We start from the raw sequence: 10,063 nt of genomic DNA, 5'->3' as shown, positions 1-10,063 counted from the left end.
TATCATGACACAAATTTCAGCTTCTTGTGACTTGACACTGCTAACTGACAGCGATTTAAAAAAGTCTCGCCCATGGGTGAAAAACATATTGGCCCATGGACGAGAATAATTAATTTCATTGAAACTACATGTTTTTTTCCAGGCTTTGCAGCTTTTCAATGAATGAACGTGTATTTATTATTGTCTTGACACGAAATTAAGCTTATTTTGACTTAATTCGGCTAATTTAGAGTGATTTTTCAAAACGCCTCGCCCATGGGCGAAAACCATTTGGCCCATGGGTGAGAATATCTACTTTTACTCAAAATACACCTTTTCCCATGTTTTGGAGGTTGTGAATGGATGAAAGTATGTTCCTAAGTATCATGTCACAAAATTCAACTCATTTTGAATTAATTCCGTTAATTTAGAGCTATTTAACAAAATCTCACCCATGGGCGAAAAACATTTTGGCCCACTGGCGAGAATATTTCCTTTTACCCCAAATCCATCTTTTCCAATATTTGGAGGATGTAAATGAATGAAAGTACATTTATGAGTATCATGACAGAACTTTCAACTCATTTTGACTTAATTCCTCTAAATGAGAGCAATTTTGAAAACTCTCGCCCATGGGAGAAAGACATTTTGGACCATGGGCGAGAGTATTTGCCTTCACTCAAAATACATCTTTTCCTGTGGTTTGGAGGATGTAAATGAAGGAGGATATATTTATGAGTATCATGGCACAAAATCCAACTCATTAGGACTTAATTCTGCTAATTGAGACCGATTTTCAGAAACATCTCGCCCATGGGCGAAAAACATTGGGCCCATGAGCGAAAATATTTCCTTTTCACTCCAAATACATCTTTTGTAATGTTTTGGAGGATGTAAATGAATGAAAGTGCCATTGTGAGTATCATGGCACAAAATTCAACTGATTTGGACTTAATTTTGCGAATTCAGGAAGATTTTTTTAAAATATGCCAGAATAATTACTTTTACTCAAAATACATCTTTTCCTGTGTTTTGGATTTTGTAAATGAATTAGGATATATTTATATGTATCATGGCACAAAATCCAACTCATTTTGACTTAATTCTGCTAATGTGTAACAAGTACAAGAATCTGGACTTCCACTTAAATTTTCATAGCTTTTTTTTATTGTCTTGGGGGTTGTAAATTTATGAATGAAAGTGTGTTTATAAGTATCACGACAAAAAAATGAAATCATTCCGGTCTTAATTCGACTAATCTCGTTCGTGGACGAAAATATTTTCGTTTGCTTGTTTTCTTTATTTTGCAAACATATGGTTTAAAAATAGATGAAATTCTGATGAAAATTCAGTTTAATTTCGTGAGTTTAGTTTTATGTCGCACTCAGCAATATCCCAACAATATGGCGGCGGTTTGTAGATAATCGTGTTTGGATCAGACAATCCAGTGATCAACAGCATGAGCATCAATCTGCACAATTGGGAACTGATGACGTGTGTCAACCAAGTAATCGAGCCTGACCACACGATCCCGTTAGTCGCCTCTTACGACACGCATAGTCGCCTTTTATGGCAAGCATGGGTTGTTGAAGCCCTTTACTTCCAGCAACATATACAGTACACTTAGAATACTAAGCCTTGAGATTCTTTTGAATTTAGGTATGCTATAAATCTAACAAAATTCAACCTATATCTATGAAGGTGAAGTTATTTGTGAAAGCCCTAATGAAGAGTGACCAAACTCCAGTGACTATGCTGGGACACATTAATAAACGGTGTTGTGAGATCTTTAGACTGTATTGAAATATGTCTTGTCAATTCCACTGACATTCACCAAATATACCTACTTAGTAGTTTTAAGTGTACCTACCCAGTTTAGCATGTTTCGTTTTAATAGTGTGGTCTCCATTTTTAGTAATTCCCGTTTGCCCGTCCCGGCTTTTCTTCGTCCGAGGTTTTATGGGGTATTCTCCTATTTGTCAGACCAGAAATAATCTACAACAGGGGTAGGTCACTCGCTTGTTTTCTTTACCATTTGTACTAATTAGTATGCGCCTCCTCATGCTCCAATGCACACAGTGACCTGATTCGTCTCCATCGCAACTTAGGCTGCGTTTAACAGTACTTCAGCCAGTTTACTGTATCAGTCGAAATCGACTGACTGACTGACTGACTGACTGACTGACTGACTGACTGACTGACTGACTGACTGACTGAATGAGTGAAGAGCAAGAAGTATATGTGAATGAAAGAAATGATAAAAGAAAGAAGTGCATATGTGAATGAATGAGAAAGATATAATAAAAGAAAGAAGTACATATGTGAAAGAATAAATGATACACCACGGTCATGCCTTCCAAAACATGCTAAAGAACGCAAAACTATCGTTAGATCACATGTGTTAACATCAGCTCGTTATTGTCTCCCTGGTCAGACGTAACAATTGTCAGACAGGTTAAAACAACAAACTATCTGGTTGACTGCACAGCTGCCTGTTGACGTAGTCTACCCACATCACCTACTTTTCCTGCGTAACCTTCATCTACATCACCACCCTTAATATATTGAGCAGAGAGCACAGAAGGCCCTATAGCTGTAACCACTGAACCGTGGCGTCTCTCTGCTCCCAAGTTCCCAAGGGGGGGGGGGGGGTGTCCTTCTTTACCTCTTCCATTTTGACAGACATGTACTTTTGCACTGTGAGTACTATGTAACTGAACGAAATGAATTCTTCTCCACCCTCATTGACCAACTGGATGTTGACAGTTATGTTAAAATTGAACTTTTGGATGAAAATGAAATGCTTGCATTATTCTGGGGAGCGGCTCAAACATTACCTGGAATTGCTAGCTTGACCACTTGGGAAAATGTGTCACTATTATTTTGTAAATATGTATTTCATCTCAAGAATGTGTTGGACAGTCCTCTCTTTTCTGTGCAGCAATAACCGGCAGTCTGTGTACATATGTTATTGAATAGTTATTTACACAGCTTATGACGTTAGCATTCATGTTTCTATTCTAGCATTCATATTCTATATATTAACATTATGTGTTTGCTCTGAGTAACATCAGAGATGCTGCAAATCTTCGGATGTAAATTCTGGAGGAAATAAAGAAATTCATTCATTCATTCATTCATTCATTCATTAATTCATCACCACCCTTAATATATTGAGCAGAGAGCACAGAAGGCCCTATAGCTGTAACCACTGAACCGTGGCGTCTCTCTGCTCCCAAGTTCCCAAGTGGAGGTGTTCTTTTCTACCTATTCCATTAATCTTTAAAACATCTAACAAGCTCAACGCATGCATCTTTTTATTAAAATGTGATGTTATACATAATCATATATATATGTATGACACGCAGGACAGGTCTAGGGCATTTTGTGTTAATTTACTATTCCCATTTTCATAATGCTTAAAAAAGACACTCATTAATCTATCACAGAGTTTTGTCATTCCTTCACTCCAACATGGTTGCTAAATCCCCTATGATCATAGTATATCGACTCTGCCATACCCAATTCACCTGATCCTGAGAAATCAACCAGTCATGACATACCCACATCGCCTAATTAATTTTCCGCACCTATCGAGTAAAAAATACATAAAATGGGAGGACGCCTTGTTAACTAATGGGAGTGAGCCTTGTAGGGAGTACCCTCACTCTCACAAACCCATGTATTGAGGGGGGGGGGGGGGGGGGGGGGGGGAGTTTGGTTCTACGCCGCTTTTAGCAATATTCCAGCTATATCACGGCGGGGGACACCAGAAAATGGGCCTTACACATTGTACCCACGTGGGGAATCGAACTCGGGTCTTCGGCGTGACGAGCGAACGCTTTAACCACTAGGCTACCCCACCGCCCCTGTATTGAGGAGAAGCGGCCGTGTTTGTCGGGGATTTTTCTGGCTTTGCTAAATAAATCGTACATAAACATGTAAAATATTTTGCTTTGATTCTGTAACTACCCACTTTATGACATTGAGACCATTTTGATTTATCGAGTAAAATACGATTGAATAGTTTTGAGTTTGAATCTTGCCACTTTAGCGCTCTATGTTTTTAAATGGGGCGTGCATACTAATATTTAGGTGGTTTTTAGTATTCCATCTATTTGTTTAAATTAATTGATTTATCTGTTTTTGCTTTGTTTGGTTTTTTTTAATTGCTAGTGGCCCAGCGAGTGAGTCTGCTTTGATACCTGTAAATTTATTCTGACGTTTGACGAGCGGGACGTAAACAAGAACATATATGGAGCCCCTGCATCAATACGTATTAAAATGTTTGAAACATTTTTCTAGACCAGTATTTGTACACAACTGATGAAATGTACCTGAAAGATCAAGGTTCATAAGAACGTACAGGGCACATTTCTCCTACCCCATTTAAGAATGTCCATTTCTGATTGGTTCACGTGGCCTTGCGAGGGAGAATATATCATTAAGTTTTACCCCGCCACGTGGGAAAAGCCTGCATCCACGGCAGTCAGTGAACCGTAAAGCAGTGGTTCGAATCGACTATAGTTAGTACCATATTCATATAATACATGGTTTCAGCTTGTTTTGATGCTCTATTTACATAAAGTGATATTTAAACATCCGTTATGGTAAATACGGTGTAGCAACGTGATGAAGAGTATGCGGGTTTTCTTCATCCCATTTCATCCACCGATGAGAATGGTGGTATCCTCTTTTGGTTCACACCCGGATTGTCGATTGTTTTATCAAATACACAACAGGACTGTCGAAAAGCAGTGGAGTGTGACAGTGCTCAACACTGTTCTAATGACACCCGTAGCGTCGACGACCTTGGAGAACTTGTGCCCGAGAATAGCAGAAGACTCATCTCTACGCTAATTAACGAGCTAAAACACATACACAAAGACATCGGTGAAAGAATGAGCTGTGGAACCAATTCCTGAATGTAGTCGTCGCACGAACAGTAGTCGAGAAAGTTGGCGTCATCGTGAATCGAGGCTCTGTGAGCATGTAAACTGCATATTGTGACACAGTGGCCACAATAAAGAATAAAGAAGAACCTGACAGAAGGCTTCAGCGTCTCAACGAGCAGCTCCAAAGACAAGAGATTTCCGTATGAGCTGTGCTCATCAGACTGTCTGCCTCGCTCATAGTGACCACATTACTGTACTTTATAACGTATTTGGTTTTCCTTCATGTCCGGAGCATCGAACGCCATAGTGTTGACACCTGATTACCTCCTTACGTAATACCCGAAACATCGAATTTACAAAAATTTCAATTCAATTTTAGACAGCTCAGGCAAGTCGTTTGTTTAAGGAGTAAGAGGATTAGGAGGCATGGTCGACTAGATTACTTTGTTTAACTAATCCCACACGGCCTTCACCAATAGAGGGAATGATTTCTGTTCAGTTATGACATTGCTGTTCTCCATGTGTCTCTATTTTCTCCACACATCTCCATGTTGTTGTATATTTGTGTGTTTTGTAACTCTGATTGGGACTGGTGAACAAGCTTTACTGTACCTCACCCATACAGCATATAATACAAAATATAAATGAAGCATGTGTCGTCATCCATATGAACTATCATATAATAAGATATGCATACATATCATTACATCAAATACATCTATCACATAAGTAAACATGAAAATAGAATTATGGTTTGTTGTGTCTGACTAGCTCTTTGTAGAAACACTGAACATTTGTGAGAAGGTTCAACTATTTTCTGGTCTTCACAGTGAATAAGTTCTTTTCCGTTCACCGAGTCATCATAGACCACAGTGAGAAAAGGTCGATCTTCAAGCAGTAAGGAAGACCATGATAGCGTGTGGAGTACGTGTGTCTTGGTCATCTCCTCCGTTACCCCCTCCCCGAATCCACACCCACCAGGGCGTGTAAGACTTGTCTCGGTGGATAAAAAGGGACTCCTATAACTCCATATACCCCTAATCACAATGCTATAATATGTCGTTTTTGTGTATCCGGTTTTGTGTATTCTGTAATATTGTATGGTACTGGTGAAGTGTTAATCAAAGCAAAGCAAAGCACTATTTTGCTTGCTAAAAGAACCACATTCTTTGAGAATCAAAATATGTTTTAAGCACATTTCCAAAATTGAAATGCAGCATGCACACAATAACTAAATTGGAAGGAATATCGTGCCGGACAAGGTTTTCCAGAGCACCTGCACATAAATGTCAATGTCTTTCAAAGACTAATATGTGCAGGTCTTGCAAAAGGACAAAGCAGGTATGCTTGACAAAGTTCTTGCAAAGGAGGTTCATACACAACACCAAAACCAACTGGTCAGCTCGACGCCTTATAAAACAATCAATTCGAGATTTCCTTTGAATGTGAGATATTTGGCTGCGCGTCTTGCGCAATCAGTCTTTTTCATCCATATACACTCACGAACACCTGTTCATTTAAAAGCTGGTGTCCCCTAATGACCTAATGTGATCCATGGATGAATTTTGTATATGACAAGTAAAATACACTTGAAAGCGGCAGCTGTTTTACTCCAATAAACAAGACCAGCGGACGAGACATAACTTTTTCGGCGCAAATTGTCTTAGGCGCTTTGCGGAAATTACGTAAGTGAACGCGGAAGAAACAGAAAGTGTCATCGTTCCGCTCAGTTTCCATTGTCTTTGCGAGTTATGCTGAGATACTCAGCAAACTGAGATAAAAGTCAAAATGATGAAAAAGTGGACATCAGTGTGTGGATTAGAACTTGAAAATCACTCATGAAGTCTCCGACAAAGTAATATCTGTTCAGGTCATGATCATTTGGAAAAAAAACACGAAAGTTCTATGGATGCACAACTTCTTATAAGGTAAACAGCATTTCGGCGTAGCTGTTAAACTCGTTATCAAGAAAGGGATATCTTACAGGTAGTCCTGTAAGTTAAACCTTTGTTTTGGGTCGTGGTCAAAATCGTTTGGTGTAGTGACAACGGTGTTGTTTTATGGGATTAGATTACGGATTATACGGATTTTCTATATAAAAAAAGTTAAATGTGTGTCCTCAGGAAACGAAATAAGACACGTGTACCAGAATGTAAGTGAATCGATGATAGCGAGTTCAATCAGTGACGTCAGTTACTGAAATGGGCTTTCAGTTCACTCCTTCCATTAGTAATGAGTTATTTAGTTTCTTGATAAAATTGCCTGCAAGGTGAATGTTGAAAATGACAGTTTTCAGGATCATTTTAACAACTTCAGTTATGGCAAATGCGCTGCTATGCTTCACGTTTCGTCCTACTTATTTTACGGGAAGATACCTTTGTGTAAACAGCTATATCTTCATTTTGAGAACTGGTGAAAAGGGTGAATATATCTCGTGAAAAGGAATTTTGAAAGACTGCAGATCAACAGTTCCAGTTGTCTCAACAACATAATTTCTGAAATACCTAGAGACCACAATCACGAAATCCAAAGTAAATCTTTTCGAGTGAAGCAAAAATAGTGAAATTTTATTTAAAAAATAGAAAAGTGAATGCAAAGTCAATGTTGATTACATTACGTATTCCTCATAGCCCGATATAATGATTATACATTAATAGTATGGATACGTTAATCTATAGTTTAAACTAATCTCCTCAAGTAATCGGGACTGGATTGGCAAGCATAAACATACATATCAATGCCGCTCCATACCAATAATATAATTACATAACATACATGATAACAACACTTCATGTTCCGCTCGTCAAACGTCAGAATAAATTTACAGTTATCAAAGCAGACTAACAGGCCCACTAGCAGGAAATAACAAAACAAAACAAAAACAAATAAATTAATAAATCCAAATGAATAGATGGAATACTAAAAACCACCAAAATATGCACGCCCCCTTTCAAAAGGTAGAGTGCAAAAGTGGCAAACCGGTAAAATATGCCAAGATTCAAACTCAAAACTATACAATCGTATTTTACTCGATAAATCAGAATGGTCTCAATGTCATAATGTGGGTAGTTACAGAATCGAAGCAAAATATTGTACATATATGTATCATGAAATAATAATTTATCAACTGAATAATACATAAAAAATACTCTTATGATATGTTTAACATCACATTTGAGTAAAAAAATTCATGCGTTGAGCTTGTTAGATGTTTTAAAGATTAATGGAATAGGTAGAAAAGGACACCCCCACTTGGGAACTTGGGAGCAGAGAGACGCCACGGTTCAGTGGTTACAGCTATAGGGCCTTCTGTGCTCTCTGCTCAGTATATTAAGGATGGTGATGTAGATGAAGGTTACGCAGGAAAAGTAGGTGATGTGGGTAGACTACGTCAACAGGCAGCTGTGCAGTCAACCAGATAGTTTGTTTTTTTAACCTTTCTGACAATTGTTACGTCTGACCAGGGAGACAATAACGAGCTGATGTTAACACATGTGATCTAACGATAGTTTTGCGTTCTTTAGCATGTTTTGGAAGGGACGGCAGTGGTTTATCATTTATTCTTTCATTCATTCACATATGTACTTCTTTCTTTTATTATATCTTTCTCATTAATTCACATATGCACTTCTTTCTTTTATCATTTCTTTCATTCATTCACATATACTTCTTGCTCTTCATTCACAGGCCCCCCTAAGTAATTGAAGGAATTACAGCAAATTTGAAGGAATTGCATCTCAAATGTAAACAAACGCAGCCCACTCGCGAAACAATTGCAGCGATATCGGTAGTTTAGCGGTAATAACAGAAACACATCGGCCCTATCGGAAGCAATGTCGGTAATACTGGAAACACGATCGGCCATCTTCGGAGATTTTTCGGTCGCGAACGGAAACTCACGCAGCAAAACATGGCGTCGTTGGAAGAAACACCCGTCTCGGTGAGTTGTGTTTTTAGTTCCTATTATTACATTTTTATACTTATCCATCTTTGACCACCCGCGTTGAATGCGTTTAGGTATGAGGTGTTGTCGGGACAATAGCTTATGTTTTTAGGAAAAGATTGTCACTGCAGAACAGTGTCACAAGTCATGCCCCTGGAGATTGTTTACAGCTGAACATCGAAGTCGTGCCGATGATTACGAACGTGCGCTAGATATTCATTCATTCATTGTAAGATTTCGACTGATACAGTAAACTGGCTGAAGTACTGTTAAACGCAGCGATGGAGACGAATCAGGTCACTGTGTGCATTGGAGCATGAGGAGGCGCATACTAATTAGTACAAATGGTAAAGAAAACAAGCGAGTGACCTACCCCTGTTGTAGATTATTTCTGGTCTGACAAATAGGAGAATACCCCATAAAACCTCGGACGAAGAAAAGCCGGGACGGGCAAACGGGAATTACTAAAAATGGAGACCACACTATTAAAACGAAACATGCTAAACTGGGTAGGTACACTTAAAAAATCTAGGTGGGTACATTTGGTGAATGTCAGTGGAATTGACAAGACATATTTCAATACAGTCTAAAGATCTCACAACACCGTTTATTAATGTGTCCCAGCATAGTCACTGGAGTTTGGTCACTCTTCATTAGGGCTTTCACAAATAACTTCATAGATATAGGTTGAATTTTGTTAGATTTATAGAGTACCTAAATTCAAAAGAATCTCAAGGCTTAACATTCTAAGTGTACTGTATATGTTGCTGGAAGTAAAGCTCTGTGTTCGGGACCCGTGAAGATCTGGAGTAGAAGAGGGCTTCAACAACCCATGCTTGCCATAAAAGGCGACTATGCGTGTCGTAAGAGGTGAGTAACGGGATCGGGTGGTCAGGCTCGCTGACTTTTGCTGACACATGTCATCAGTTCCCAATTGTGCAGATTGATGCTCATGCTGTTGATCACTGGATTGTCTGATCCAAACACGATTATCTACAAACCGCCGCCATATTGTTGGGATATTGCTGAGTGCGACATAAAACTAAACTCACGAAATTAAACTGAATTTTCATCAGAATTTCATCTATTTTTAAACCATATGTTTGCAAAATAAAGAAAACAAGCAAACGAAAATATTTTCGTCCACGAGCGAGATTAGTCGAATTAAGACCGGAATGATTTCATTTTTATGTCGTGATACTTATAAACACACTTTCATTCATAAATTTACAACCCCCAAGACAAT

The sequence above is a fragment of the Haliotis asinina genome, chromosome 3, assembly GCF_037392515.1.
Source record: "Haliotis asinina isolate JCU_RB_2024 chromosome 3, JCU_Hal_asi_v2, whole genome shotgun sequence".
Lineage (NCBI taxonomy): Eukaryota > Metazoa > Mollusca > Gastropoda > Lepetellida > Haliotidae > Haliotis > Haliotis asinina.
Note: the sequence above shows the minus strand (reverse complement) of the source record.